Source organism: Podarcis raffonei, chromosome 7 (assembly GCF_027172205.1).
Source record: "Podarcis raffonei isolate rPodRaf1 chromosome 7, rPodRaf1.pri, whole genome shotgun sequence".
In the NCBI taxonomy this organism is placed as follows: domain Eukaryota; kingdom Metazoa; phylum Chordata; class Lepidosauria; order Squamata; family Lacertidae; genus Podarcis; species Podarcis raffonei.
This window is the reverse complement of record NC_070608.1, coordinates 55913206-55928954: the sequence shown is the minus strand read 5'-3', so window position 1 is coordinate 55928954 and position 15749 is coordinate 55913206. Positions and strand designations below refer to the sequence as shown.

General features: G+C 43.1%; 1 protein-coding gene across 5 annotated transcripts in view; it reads left to right on the top strand.

Moving 5' to 3' along the window:
* Window positions 1-4409: 4409 nt before the first annotated feature.
* ZNF516 (zinc finger protein 516) overlaps window positions 4410-15749 on the top strand; it is a 111142-nt gene continuing 99802 nt past the window's right edge. For 2 of the 5 annotated variants that reach the window (XM_053396669.1, XM_053396674.1), the window contains exon 1: window positions 13687-14026. The gene's annotated coding sequence lies outside the window, so the exon portion shown is untranslated. Of the gene's footprint in view, window positions 4431-5812; window positions 6110-13686; window positions 14027-14313; window positions 14744-15749 lie in introns of those variants that run through there. The other 3 variants (XM_053396673.1, XM_053396670.1, XM_053396671.1) reach the window with 3 other exon arrangements.

Sequence of the window (15749 nt, the reverse complement as noted above, 5' to 3'; positions counted from 1 at the left end):
AAATTAAGAACAGGTTTCATAGGTTTTCTACCCGCTGTGAATCCATGATATAGTATATAAAAGCGCAGATGGCTAAGAATGTTTGACTTCTACAGAACCTTTTTTTTAACTTCCATATGTAATGATTTTTATAAAGCAATATTTATTCTATAACCATTCGTTTTTTTCTATTGTATAATAGGACTCTTGGATTATTGGGTAGATTCATCATGGAAGGGCTTTGGATCCAGTGGACATCTCTGCTAACATGAAGGACAGGGCAGACATTTATGCATTTGTATATTATCTCCTCCAGAAAATCAGCTCCAGAGTGTTGCAGAATCCTTCAGAGCAGCATGGAAAGGCGGAATTGGTGAAGCATCTCCTCTCCCCTTCTGCTGGCAGAGGCATCCAGTGGATCAAAAGCACTTTCATGAATGCAAGGCCACCAGTGGAATTCCCTTCATGAAATAGCCTTTTGGTTTTACGTTTAACCAAGTGCAGAGAAAAATGCCCTTGTGTTTCTCTCTGTCTGTGTCCCCCACATTTTATGATGCACTTAAATTTAAACCATCTCCTAGCACAGTAGCAGGGGACCTCAGACTTGAGAGCTGAATGCAGCCCTCTGGATTTCTGTTGACCCTTGGCCCTGCCCACCACTGGCACACGCCCCTCAGAAAGTTGCATTAAAAGGAACGGGGCACAGCTGACTTATGCGCACTCCGCCGACACACACAGGATTTGGGAATGTAACCCCTGCACAAATCGGCCATTGCCTTCAGGACTTCATCTTCAGGACTGCATTACCTTATATACACTGGCCTGGTTGCTGTGTTCCTCAGGAGAGACACTTCTCAGCTGTGCTACAGAGTCATGGTTCACTTTTTATCTATAAAAACAAAACAAAACAGGACTTTGAGTGCTGTGGCACCTGCCCTCTGGAAAGCACTCCTAGTAACAGACAGGCACCTACTGAATTGGAATTTAGGTGCCTACATTTGCCTACTCAGGCTTTCCTGAGGGATAATTCGTTCATTTGTTGTCAGTAGTTGTTTTTATTAGTGTGATGTTATTGTTGATTTTACGATGTTCACCACCTTGATTGTTTTATGTTTGGAGGAGAGAAATATTTGCAAAAAAAATAAAATGTATAATATATAAATAAAGGAAATCACAACTGAACAGTTTTTAAAAACTGAAAGAGGAAAGGAGAAAGAAGTTACAGGAAAACTCCTTATATTAAAGTTATATTAAAGCATCCTTCAGGAACTTTGTTAAAATAACCATCAACTTGGCCAGAAAGGAAAGGTGTATGAGAGACAATTTAAGCAGTGAAGCATTTGAAAGGGAAATGAAGTATTCATTATGTCTACATTCACTTGATTATTCCTGCTATCAGGCAAAATTTAGCCCCATCTCAATAATAACAGCATGCCAGAGTCCTCCTCTTCTGCAAATTCTCTTTAAGGCAGTAAGACATCCTAGCTAATGGAAACACTACCAGGATATAAGGCTCTTTATAAACTCCTGAAATACTATCTTGTTGCCAGAAGCAAGAGTTGCATAACAGGCTGGAAATCTAACAAGGTTAAAAACGTACTTCATATTTTCCCCCAATGGAAAGAAAAGGCATTGTTTCGCATTGGCTGGATTTATGCTTGACAAGGCACAACAGCTTGACCCTAGAGCTTGTAGTCGCATGGAACATCAGTATGTAAAACGATGCTGGACAAAAATGAAGGGATTGCCCTTATGCTCACTTTAGAATAGTTCTGGCACCTCATAGCTACAAAAGAATGTTCAGATTTTTGTGGCACAGACAGTGTTGAGTAAGAGGCTTCTTTGTAGCAGAGTAAAATTCATCTTGCTGACAGCTGTGAGCATTACTTCTTGAGCAGACTTTTAGCCAGCTTTATGCACAAACGGACTGGAATTCGCATGTGTAGGTTGTATCAAAACCACCATTCTTGTGGCAATTAAACTTTGCATGTGACAGTGGTGTTGTCTGTGTTTTATAGCTGTAAACTGCAGATGCTATTTTTATCCATTTCTAAGTATTTTGAATGGAGTATTTCAGTCCCAGAATGGGGAAGAGTGAAATAAAGTAGTAATAATAAGTATATACCAATGGGAAAGAAAATATACAAAGATTACATTTATTAAAAAATGGACATTTCTGAAGATATTTGCTCTCTGCAAAGTTGCAGTTGCAATCTTATGCACACTTACTTGGGAGTAAGTATTGTGCTTCAAAGGCTTGTTTAGCTGTACTTATGTCTATATTCAAATTCTTCCTCGGGGCGGGGGAAGGGATGAAATTTTTCAGTATTAACTAACATCCTGTTACCTAGCATGGAAACTAAAACAGATTCATGTTCTAGATATGCTTCATGGAACACACATGTGCCATGGGTGAAATTACAGTTTGTTTCCCAGCCTTTGGAAATGTTTCATGTGGCCTTTCCTTCCTACCCCTAGTGCTTCTCAGGACCTTTTCTTATCTAAACTTCCACCAATCAGTCTTAAGAATGAGTGATACAGCACAGAGTCTCATCAAAATGCCATTTTCCTGAGCTTGAGAAAGCCTCCTTCCAAATGCTGAGCAAATAATTTATTTGACTCTGGCAAAAGTAAATAAATGTTTTCCTGTTCCTTGTACTCCATTAGACAGAATTATTACACATAGCAAACTATAAATAGCAAAATATGTATTGAACTATTAATATCCCTGACATTCTTATACAGTATTGTATTGTAATTTAACAAAATAATTTCAAATTGGAGTACTTCTGTAAGATTTCACTGAGACACAGAATAGAAAACAAAGCACCTTTAAAAGAGATTGATCAAATCGGAAACTGGGATGTTTATCATTTATTTCTTTGTTATCATGTAACACAATATTATTCCTATCATAATATTATTCTCTGAACCAAGAAACAGTACAATACATTGGAAGATGACGATGATGAACAGCTATAGATTGAAATTATTTGGATCAACTAGCTCTCTGCTACTCTGCAGAAAACAGCTTACAGTGAGATTCTAACACTATGCAGAAGTAAATCCTGATGATTTCAATGGAATTTACTGTCAAAGAAGAGTATATAAGAGGGCAGCCACCTTAGTGGCAATTTAATTAAAATGTGTTTCTCTTTCTCAGTTTTATTTGATCACAAACCCTGTTCACCTCTCTACAAAATTTAAGGCCCAACTAGGCAGCCCTTTCTAAGATGTTTATTCCTTTTACCGCATAAGGATGAGCTCTGTGAAAAGCATTTTTGAAGGACCACATAATGGCATAGTAAGCTTAACTCCAAACATTCACCTGACATTTGCATCAATGCCAGCCATGTTGTTGAGCCATCATGGCTTATGCTGTCGAGCTGTTCCCGCTTTTTGTGAAGACAGCGTCTAAAGTAATTAGTGCTTGACACAACACGGCTCACAAATGAAAGAGATGGGTCATGACATTCTTGCAACGTGGAGAAGTTTAGGCATCCTGTCCAACTTTCACTCCAGTAACTTGTCACTTTTCCCCACTTGGAAAATTGTTAGCCTCATATTATAGCTTTAAATGCTGCCTAGCAAAGCTGGCTTACAATGGATGCTTTAAAAGTCTGCACCAATAAATGCTCTTCTATTGTGTGCACTATAATGGTTAGAAAATTTGCACAGCACATTGTCGCTTGTATAGGATTTTATAGAGTGAAATCGTATTCCTGATTTTCACCTGGTACAAAGCAGAAATTACTGAAGTGTGCATATGACGAAGAGAATAAACTGCTGTAGTCTGTGTTTTGAAAAGGACATGCAAGAATGATGAAAATGCAAAACGCAACCTTTTGAGTACAGATTAACTCTTTTTTCTTTTTAAAGGAAAATAAAATATTGATATGATATACCAGTCTCAAGCTGCTGTCAAAAATCACTGGAAGGGGCTATGTATACACTGAAGTATGAGTCTGTGGTATGGAATGAATCGAGAATGCCCCAAAACGTATCTCACTCAGGCATTCATGCTGAAACCAGCAACAATTGTCAATGACCTTTAACATGTTTGCTATTCAAATTAGCACAGATCATCAATTGTACACAGCATACATAGTTATGTTTTTGTGTGTTCTTCATTACAAACTTTCCCTCCATTATCTTCTCCCCTTTTTTTGATCTCCAAGTGTTCCCTGACTCTAAGTATTTATATTTATGAGTTCAATTTGCCACAGACAGCGTGCATGCACGCCCCTCCCCCAGCGACTCTGCTTGCTGCCGGAGTAGATTCTGTCGCAAATGGGAAGAAGCTGGAGAGGGCTTATGCAGAGGCTTCCAACAGTTATGTGCACCAAATACCACAGCACTAGGTAACTGTTTAAACTGAAGCAGAGGCATCCTTGATTGTCTGGCTTGCAAAGAACCACACTGAAGAGATTTGGACAGCATGTTCCTTTTAAGTGCTTAGTAATCATGGTTGGGCAGGGAGGAGGGGGGAGGAGGGTGAGTATGCAATGGAAGGAAAATGGAAAGATCGAATCAACACTCCTCAAAAATTTTGCCTTTGCCAGTTATCACACACTACAGTACTAGACAAAGATTAAAACAAAGCTCCATTCTTACCCTCAACACATCCAGCACCTAGGACCACAATTCAGCCAATTAATTTGAGGCTCCCCACCTCAGACTCAACATATATCAGCTGCATGTTTGGGCAATTGCGGTGAGCTTTAGAAAGCATCCTGGAAAATATGAGATAAACCTTAGAGCTTATCTATTTATTTATTTTTAAAGGTATATGGCAAATGGATTTGTTTTGAGAAGTTCCAACTCTTTCCACTGTTAGTTAGCAGTATTGTCTTCTTCTTACAGCCTCTTGTTTAAAAGAAGGGGGGGAGCAGGAGTAAGCCACTTCAGATATTATGACTCCTCTCAATGGGTAACATGTTTGTTTAGGGAATTCCATTGCCAAACATATTGGATAGTAGTCAACCGAGGCATACTCAGAGTAGACCCATTGAGATCAATGGACTTAAGTGAGTCATTATTTTAAATGAATCATGTCCATTGATTTCAATGTTGACTACGGTCACATGATACAAGCACACACGTATTGGTCCTGTATATGCACACTGTGACTGATATGTTTTGGACAACACCCAATGATACAATCGTGTTTATTTAAAAAGCTGTGATGCAAACTGAGTTCATAGCTGATAAATGTCTCATTCTGACACTAAACAATGTATACCTTTAAGAAGGAGCGAGCATGTGTGCATAGCTTTCTCTTTCAGCTTCCAGTACATTGCCACATGAGATTACTGTACATATATAATTTGTGTGTGGGTATTCTAGTACAGCATGTACCTGTGATGAAATTAATGCACCCAGAAAAGTCACACGCTGCAAATGTCAAACCAAGATTTCATGTAGAAGTTGTCTGTAGCAGACCTCTCTGAATTAAACAATAACAACAGCAACAATTTAACAAGAAGAATATACAATATGCAATAATGTTTTTATTTCAAAGTTGAGATACCAGCAGCATGATATCTATCGCGAGAGAGTCGAAATTATACAAAATTGCAGTGTGAATATATAGTTTCCTGTAATCCCCATCTATGTAGTCATTTGGCTGAAGCAGAGATGAATAACAGATCTGCTAATGAATCAGTCCTGTTAGTGGAATAATTGTTTTTTATGTGACTCGCTTTTGGCTATCTAGACTTTCCCCGCATAATACAAGAACTTTGTGCTGATGAGACAATAGTAGACAGTGTGTGCATTTAATATAGAACAGACCATTCGCCCGGCTGGGGGAAGACGTCAACCTATACGCTGCGAGGTAAAAGACCAGGAAAAGGAGAGGGGGATTCCTCCCGTCGCCCTCCATCCCAGAGCCCTCAAGGGATTCCCAGATGGGCTAAAGGGCGGTGGAAAGTTTGAAGCCGGAGGACCCCTTGCCCAGGGCTTGGCACCGAGGGGTGTAGAGACGCCCCCCTCGCTGCTCGCCGGAGTGGAGCTGGCGCAGTGAATCATGTGCAGTTCTTTCCTTATTGCCTTCAGCGCATGGTTTCACCTTCAGGTTTCTTGTTTGTCTGTGTCCTTCTCCAAATCGCTTCACCTCAACTGCAAGAAGGTAAGGGGATCGGGAAGAGATTGTTAAGCCATTCTTTTCTCTCCACTTCCTCCCTCCTCCTTTTTTTCTTTCTTTTTCTTTCTTAAGTGCTTAGGAAGAAGATGGGAGGGGATCAGAAAGAGGGGGGGAAGAGCAGGAGAGAGATGAGAATATTCTTAATACGCCCGTGGGAAAAACTTCGCGTTTCCAATTAATAGTTAATCTCGCTCGGTAATTGAAGGGACTTTTTACAGAAACGATAACTTTGGGCTCTTTGAAAGGGGTGGCGGGGTGGGGGGGAGGGAGAGGGAGGAGGAGGAGGAGGAGAAAGATGGTTTTGTTTTTTTTTTTGCTGGGGCTGAATGGATTGTCGCTATATGTTATTTCTTCAAACTGTGAACATTTGGACTTTGTACAGAGTGGGGTGGGGAGGAGATCTCGCATGCAAGAAAGAAATCTGCCTGTCTTTTTTAAAAATGAAATGTTTGCGGGCTGCGGGAGGGAGGCGATGCTTCTCCAGCTTGGGAGCGAGCCACTTACATTATTAAGGGTATTTGCAGATTGGATTGATTTATTGCTTAGGGTGTGTGTGTGTGTCCTCTTTCCCTCGCCACTTCTCTCTCTTCCACCCACCCCCCAACCCCTCCTGATCCTCTCCCATCAGCTGAATTAAAAGGAATAGTTTATCCTGGAAAGTTGAGGACTGTAAATTAGGTGGAGAGGAAGGGAGTCCTTGGAGGGCAATCCCGGAGATGAGTCCTGCCCATTGGATATACTGGGAAGGGTGGGGGGAGAGAGATGAGAGGACTGGTGGTGGGGGGGTGCAGAGAAGAGAAATAATGCAGACATTTTGTCCTATGAAACCCTCCTCTTCCTCCTCCTCCTCCTCCTCCTCCTCTGCCCCTCCCATCTCCACCCAGAATTAGCATAATACTTGCAACCGTCATTTGAATCAAGCTGTTTCGACAAGTTGAGGAAACTTTAGAGGGGTCGGAGTTGAGCTGCAAGAAGTCTCAGGGAACAGGAGGCGTTTTTCATCCAGGTTAAGGTGACAGGGAGATGGTCCCAATTTTGTGCTCTGGCTTTCGGGTCGCTTGCCCTCTGCAGCTGCAGCGCTCTAGAAAATGCTGCCCACTTCCCCGCGGCAAAGATCTTGCTCCAGAAGCGCTGAAAAACTCCCAGCAGTAGACCAGGACGCTCTGGAAAATATGTATTGGGTGGATCTAAGATCTTGCAAATTCAGGCAGCCCCTCCCCCTCAGCTTTTGGAATCTAGATGTAGAAGGATATTTGTTGTTGTTTCTAGACCGTTTCTGGAGATCTATTAATGCATGGTCTTTATCTAATCCAGATGTAGCCCCCTGCCCCCACTCTCTCAATCCCCATTCAGTGCCTTATTGTTGGTTTACATTGTGTGTGTGTGTGTGTGTGTGTGTGTGTGTAAAAAGCGATCTGTGTAACCTGTGGAATTTGAAATGCAAATAAAAGCCCGTGGGAGTTGAGGCAGAACAAATCAGCATTTATAAAGTGGGAAAAGATTTCATGTCTTTGAAAGCATAGGGGGCGAATTCTCTCTTTCTGTCTCCCCCCCTCCCCAATTCTATTAAAAAAAGAAACCACCGGAGTATTGAACAGTGACGTCAATTCGTCCCTTTTCTAATGTGTGTGTGTGTATGTTGTTGTTCTTGTTGTTAATGTCTAAAAAGCGGGCATGCGAAGTGCTTACAGGAAAACAGATTACAAGATTAACATCTGTTAACATGATCGTTTATCTCCAGCCAAAAATAGGTCAGTCCTTTCTTAAGGAAGCTCGATTGGTTGGCGCATGATTAAATAATGAAATTAGACTAATGAGTTCGCAAATTAGACAAGAGTTGGGGGTGCTGTTATAATCCAGCTGACTGACCTGCAAGAATAAAATTCATAATGGTAACGGTAATAATATTAATGGATTCAGAGACTTTAGGAGATCAATGTAAGGTCAAAGCCTCTTTCAATGGAGTGACACAACTCCTCTCACCTCACCTCTGGGTCCCTTCCTCCTCCTCCTCCTCCTCCCTTTTCTCTCTGCTTTACAGCAAATAGTGTGTTACAGACTCCAACTCTCGTTTTTCCCTTTCTCTACTGAGGTGATGCATTAATATTTTCCATCTCCAGTGTTTATGGTGAAGGAGACCAACTCCTCCATGGATAGGGATGTTTGTTGCTTCCTAAACAGTGGGGTGTTATTTTTGGGAGAGGTGGGGGGAGGGGTTCACACAATGTGACACACAGTGGCAAAGAAGAATGGGAAACACCGATGCAAAGTAGCTCTGCTTCGCTTGACTCTGCCCTCCTGCAAAGATTGGCAGACCCACCGTCCAATCAGCAGCTCCAGCCCTCCTTACTGCCTTTGCATTGCAACTCCACATTACAGGCTCGGGAAAGCGGTGCTGTGCCCTTGCGTTTCTCTCTCTCTCCCTCTCTCTCTCTGTACGTGCATCTGTCTTTGTTGGGATATACGTCAGTATTGAGATAGGTAAATTAATACTTTCCCTCCCCCACCACCCCCGCCCATCTGCTGTGAACTAAAATCCAGTCCTTGGGACCAGAAACTCGAATAGTGAATAGAGAGTTATCGTTAAGGAGCTGGTTTTAAGTATCAAGTTGAGACCTGCTGAAGTCAAGGAAGTATAAAATGATCTATGGGTGTATTTGAACAATGTGGCAGACTGGCTTATCTGAAGGGAGAAAAAGGTGGAGTGCATCCAGAAATTCCACCCATTTCCAATCCGAAAATGATTATTTATATCACTTTAAAAGCCCATTGCTGTTAAAGACGGTTTTGTTGTTCTTTGGCCTTTAAGGTACTGCAGATTCACACCACCTCTGTAACATAATGGGTGTGTGTTTGTTTGATTTCTTCATGGTTTTCAAAGCAGACAGCTGTGTAGCCAAATAATAATAATGAAACAGGCAGTGCCCTCTCGATTCTTTCTGCACCAAGTGGTGTGTTTTTTTTTAATGCTCAGAAATAATTTAAATGTAAAATTTCGCTTTAGCAAATGTCAGATTTAACCATCATGGCACAACAGCATGACTGTTAGGCAGCATACTTTGTGAATGCCACACCACACAATGAGCACATTCATGGAAGGAGCAATCCTATACTATGCTTCAATTATGTTAGGCTGTGGATCTGCAAGATACTCCCCCTACGCCCACCATGGCAGCAATGCCCATCCCACTTGCATACCTTGAGAGGTTTGGCCCTTGGGGTCCAGGCAGTGGGGGGGGGAGGCCACTGCCAGAGCCCATAAGCTCTTTGTCTCCTTTAGAGAACCACCCTGAGTCAGATTTTTCTAGGGGGTTAGGGAAAAATCCATGGGCATAGCGAAGGGGGGCAGGGGGGTAGCTGAACCCCCTAGATCAAGCAAAGCAGTAGAAATACTTAACTAACTGACCAATCACGTCGGTTCTGCCCCCCAAAAGTCCTGACCCCCCCCCAACAAAAATCCTGGCTACGCCTAGACCTAGAGGGAAAGGGTTGTATTCAGCTAGGTCCTACCCAGAGTAGACCCACTGAAATCAATGGAACAATGTAAGTCTGTGTATTCATTTGAATGGGTCTACTCTGAGTTAGACTAGTATTGGATACAGCCCAAAGGAATAACATGTATGATGATGTCAAAGTCTTATTGAACAGCATCCAGGATGGAGGTAATTCTGGAAGGAAAGTACAGTGTGTGTGTGTGTCTAACTAGCCACTCCAGCAGGGATTGTACAGTGGCTTGACACAGACATGAGGGTAGTAGCTCCATATTAAGGACATATTCACCTGTTGCATCTGTCTGAAATAGAGCTTTTCTGCAAGTCAAGAACGAGGAACCCCTGAGAGCATGCTGGTCACTGTTGCAGGTTATGGAGTGGATTTTGATCATGATGAGTGCAAAATGGGGAGTGGGGTGGATCCTGTAGCTGTGGCGATCAAGGGAAAGACAAATATTGTATTCAGTTTTTTACTGTTACTTATTTGTTCTGTGTATGTTTACCTAAAAACCAATAAAATGATTTTTTAAAAAATAAGAGAAGAGAGAATATCAAGCAGTAGCCAACAGGTCTCCAGCATAATCTCTGTAGAGGGATGCACAGTGGGTGCCTGTGAGCAGGTGAGAGAGAGCAGTGACTGGTGCTACCTGAGTGCTCATCCCATGCTCCTTCCCCAGCCTTCCTGCCCTCCCTCTTGTGGGCTCCCATATGTGTGGTGCTCATTTCCTGTCCTACTCCATGCATGCAGGTTGTGATCTTGTAAGGCAAAAGTGTACCTGAGTGTCTCACCAGCAGTGGCCATAGTTGCGGTGGAGTGCCTGGCCTTTGCCAACAGGTAGCCTTGTTGGGAGGCAAGAGAACATCATGTAAAAGGCAGCAGGCAGTGTGGCTGCTATAAATAAAGCTGTACAGTTTAGACAAGACGGATGTAGTCACACATAGCAAAGGGGATGTGGTGGAGGGAGACACTTGAAGCAGGCATACATTACAGGATGTGTTCCCCCCTTTATTTCCTTAGTCGTTGGTGGGGTGGAGTGGGATTTGGTGATAGGAATTTGGACCCCTATGGTGAGTTACCTGCTAGGGTTCTAGGCAGTGGGCTGAAAGATCTCATGTGCGTTGTGAGGTCTGTCTGTTTTGTGCAAACTGCTCCTTTTGTCATGGGGGGGAATCTTTTCCATCAGCAGAGTTCTCCCTTGTGAGCTCTGTAAACGGGCACAGCATGAGATCAGAGCAGCATTCAAAATTCGCCAGGCATGTTTTGAACCTGGCTATTGGTCACTTGCAACCAAGTGAAGATGTGCGGGCGCCAGGATGGTGCCTGATGTCTCCACTATCTGGGGATCCTTGGATCTTGCCTGTTTTCACACACTAACAGTGCATCCTTTAGAATTTTATTTGTGGGGTGTTATCTGCACAACTGGAACACATTTCATTCCATTTTGGCAACTGTAACTCTGGTTTAAGGAGCCATTTGGCACCTAGCTTATATTCCCGAGTTTCTAACATTGGATCAGAGTGGTACACAACTCTATGCACCCTATCAGCTGACTTAGGATGTCTCTGTGTGGGGTTTATTTACTGATGGTGGTGTGCTATGAATGGGTCCTATGCTTTGCCATGAGGATGTGACTGGAGTGATTGTCCATGCAGGGGTGGCTTAAATCCCCCCCTTCCACTGATATCTCAGCTGTTTGTGTGGATTCTTTGTGATAGGCTGAGCACTGATGTAATATTGTGCTACTGATGGGGATGTGCCTGTGGACCGAAGGATTGTAGGATATGATGTCTGTAGTTCTTCCCTGTGTGGCCCATGACTCTGCCTGATGTTGGCCTTTTTAATCCTGGAGCGGCTCTGCCAGCAGAGTGCTCTACATATCTGTCAGGGCGACGGCCCATCTGGCATTCTGCCTGCGTAGCATGGCTTTGCCAGTTCCTACGGCAAATCTCAAGTATACGATTGCACCCTAAAAATGAATAGCTGCAATGTATCCTTCCCTGCTTTGTGCTTAGCAAATTCTTTGCTTTGCGATTTCATTTGTTTCCTGTTATATCAATATTATAATTGATTCTGGTTTTGTATGAGGAACATACTGCCTGTTAGTGTATTGATTGTTCGGGGCAAATGAGGTTTCTGTGCTTTCCAGGATAAATGGTTGATTTCTTGGGTTTTTCCATGATCTGTATTTGGGTGAAGGGGCAGGATGGACAATTGAAGGCCTAAATTCGCCCTTTTGTCTGACAGAAGCCAGCTGCCCACTTCTTTCGGAAGATGGTCAGAACTATTTCTTGTTAGAGAGAAACCTGAGTAGGTTCAAAGAAGAGTCCTTTATGCTTTGGCCTTGTGCCACATACTTTATTTCATAGCTGCTATGCTAAATGAGTTAACTACCAAAGGGTTTTTCATTAACTCACTTGGCAGCCATATATTTAACTTTTTGAAAAAGAAAAAAAAGAGAGTGTAACTTAAAGAGGACAAAACCTCACACAAGGAACATTTTGCTATTCAGCGGCATAGTTTTAAGAACCAGATTTATTTATTTTTTAAACCGTTTCCTCCTATTTGTTCTCTCCATCTCAACCTGGGACCAAAGTGGGTGGGGGAGATCTATCAATATTTCAGCAGCTAGTTGCCATAGGCGAGCAGTAACTGAATATAGTCCTCACCCCTTGAACTCCAATGTCACCAGTCCCCTCTGTTTTATTAGGTCAGGCGTGCACCCATTGTTACACACTGTAGTGTTAGGAAGAACATTGTTCATGTTACAGAGCAATCCATGGCAGCTTTCAGGCCGTGTGGTGTAAGCAGTGGTGGTGTCTGTTTTCTTGCTTGACACCAATAGCCAAATCCTACGTACTGTATACCTAGTGCTATTTTTCCAGAAAAAGAGGTCTTGGGACTCAGCATGAGCACCTCCCTTGTCCTCTTATAATTACAATGGTGCCCACCTGAGAGTTCTGGTGATTTCTGGCTGAAAAAAGGCCCTATGTATATCCATTTATTCATGATTACATTTATATCACACCTTTCCACCAAGAAGTTCAAGGTGGCATAATTGTTGCCTCTCACAACAACCCTGTTCGGTAGGTCAGACCAAGAGTCCGACTAGCCATTTGGTGAGTCTCATAGCCAAACAATTATTTGAACACTGGTCTTCCAGGTCCAACATTTTAGCCACTACACCACACTCACACACTTTTTGAGAGAAAGTCCTGCTGAAATCCCTGGGGCTTCCATGGTGTGTGTGGGGGTGTTTAAAAACCTCCATTGGACCAGCCTGTTTAAGCATATTTGCATTTCCCACATCTGCCATGCAAAAATGGAAAAACCTACTTGGCTGGAATGTATGTTCTGCTTTCTGCTCTGTATGCGCAGAAATAGCAGTTCAAAAGTGCACTTACAAGCACAATCCTATGCATGTGTAAGCCAGAAGTAAACCCTATTTCCCCCTCCAGTGGAACATCTTCCAAATTAGAATGCACAGCCTACGGTTGGAGGCCGAGGCTTCAGTCCTCTGTACACTAACCCATCGAACGCAACGGGACTTCCTCCTGAGCAACCATGCGTAGGGGGAAGTGCGCTTTTAGGATTATTTCTGAGAGCTACTGCAGACATGCCTGACAGACCCCCTCAGCGACATTGGCACCAGTTTGGGAGAAATGCAGGGTCGTTTCAAGGTGCAGAAGGATAGCAAGAGTGGCTTTGCCCTGCCCTACCCACTGTGGCAGTGTCAGCTTTTATTATATTCTGGGACTCCAATTAACTATCCCAGGAGAAGCAAAAAAAAAACCTTCTGACAACCCAACACTGGTAATAAACAGGATAATAACTGATGTTTGAGATTTTTGAGTGGGGCTTGGAGCTGCAAGGATTGGGGGACGGTAGAGATTATACCTGTGAAGGACAGAGCCAGAGCTCTGTTTCCTCTCCACCCCCCACCCCAAAAGCAGCTTGTTGCTGTGTGTTAGTTTGGAGGAAGGAGGGAGGGGAAAGCAGCAGAGAGGCGAAGAAGGGAGGAGCTTCGCCCTGGCAGGCGGCTCTCACCCTCAGTTGTTTTCTCCCCCTTTTTCTGTAGCCAGAAACGTCACACAGCCATGTAACTGTAATACAAGAAGTGAAAGAGGCAGAGAGAGAGAGAGAGGGAGGGAGAGAGAGAACAGGCACAGCTCAACTTCTAACCCTTAACAAAGGCAAAAAAAGAAAAAAGAGAGAAAGGATTTGTCAAGGCGCTACCCAAAAGAAAAGAAAAGTGGAGGTGGGCGGGGGGGGGGGGGAGAGACCGCTGCAGCCCCTGAGAAACCAGGCGAGGCTCAATTTCTGGAGGAGGAGAAGCAAGCAGCTCTGGAGGTTAGAGCGCTGCCCTCTTGGATTATGTGGGGCTCCGGTTGGCGGAGGACACTGACTCGGGAGGTAATTGCTTTCTATTTTCAACTTGAGTTTTGTTATTGTGGAAAAGGGAGAGCAGCGAGGGAGCGTCGCAAGGCGTGGCGAGCGCAGCAATTGTTGCACAAGTGTTTAAAAGGGAGGAGGGAGGAGGGAAAGCATGAGGTGCAATGGTTTGGCTGGGTGGGTGGAAGGGAAATATGCAGCATGCACAGATGTAGATAAATAGTTAAGATGCCGCACAGCGGGGGATTAGTCGCCTGCACCCCCCACCCCACCCCACCGCCTCCAATCGCTGGGAAGCTTTCCTTGGGGAAAGAGGGTACTGGGGAAACTGGGTGGTGGTGGTTTCCCAAACAGGAGATCCTCGCTCGAGTCTGGAAAGAGATGAAACTTTAGCAACCCAGATGTATTTCTTGGGCGTGAGATGAAGGCAAGCGCAGGTCTGCATAACAAAGGGAGACGGATGGATCGCGGATTGCAGATCTTAAATGAACTCTCATTCTTGTTCTGGGCTTTTTCAGAGAAGTGGGTGGCTGGGAATCCAAAGCCCGTGCGTATTGACTCAAATATGCATTCGTTCATTGAAATGGGAGAGACTAGTCGCTGTTGTTGTTGTTGTTGTTATGTCATGTTGCATCTTAATCACTGGGGAGAGAGGTCTGCACAGAGTGTTCTCCGGAGTTCTAAGGCCTTAACAACTTACAAAGGAGTTGAAAAGTTGACATCAGGCCTTACATTGTTGTAAGTATGGAATGGCAGGCTTCCTCTGCTGTGTAATCAGCGGCTGCATTTAGAAATGAAACAAATCCCACGACATGTTTTCCCAACCCATGATGTGTCTCAGCAAAATAATAAAAACAGAAACAGCCCTTCAGCTCAGTCCACAGGATGACTATTGCTCTGAAACATAAATATTCCAGCGGCTATATACATATTATCTCCTTGTGTTTGTGTAAGGGAGAAGAGAAGCTTGTTTTGCGAGGTTGCTTCCTTTTCTGTCAGTATGATGTTTAATTGTATCCTATCAAAATCTGAAAGATGTCATGTTGATACTTGCATATGTATATAATTGAATGCTCTCTGTCAGATTGGTAGGAGAGAGGGAATGGAGTAATGTATGGGTTTTCTAATAAAACTGGAGGCTGAGCTCGCATAGGAACATTTGTGGCATAATTAGTACTAGAGCTCAGTTATTCAAGGAGGCGTCTTCAGTTTCACAAGAGTTACTGCCATAGCCATCTTGAGCAAACTCTTAGTAATAAAGTGATCTTCAGTTCTGTTTGTTTTACTCTGAGTCATTTAATATTAGGCATGCCTTTATTTAGACCTGAGACAATGTGAAAGATGAAGTCAAGAGGCCTCTCATTCATTTGAATATAGCTTCTGAAAGCTATATATGCCACCAGTAGGGTTTTGTTTTTGTTTTCTTAAATACTGAATCATTTGAACATTTTATTAGATTATATCTAATGCATACAGGTGAAGATTTGTTTAGATAAAGCTCAAATTCAAAGTTGATGGCAACTATAAATGAGTATATTCTTCAAATCTGGCATGCACAACATTAGGAACAAAAGAAAGAGCCCTGGTGGATCAGACTCTCTTTCCCACAGTAGCCTAACAAATGCTTCTAAGAAACCCATATGAAGGCAGTAGGTGTTCAGGAACTGGCATTTTTAATTTGGTGGTATGCTGCATTTGAACATGGAGGTTCTATAAAACCATCATATCTAATAACAATTGATAG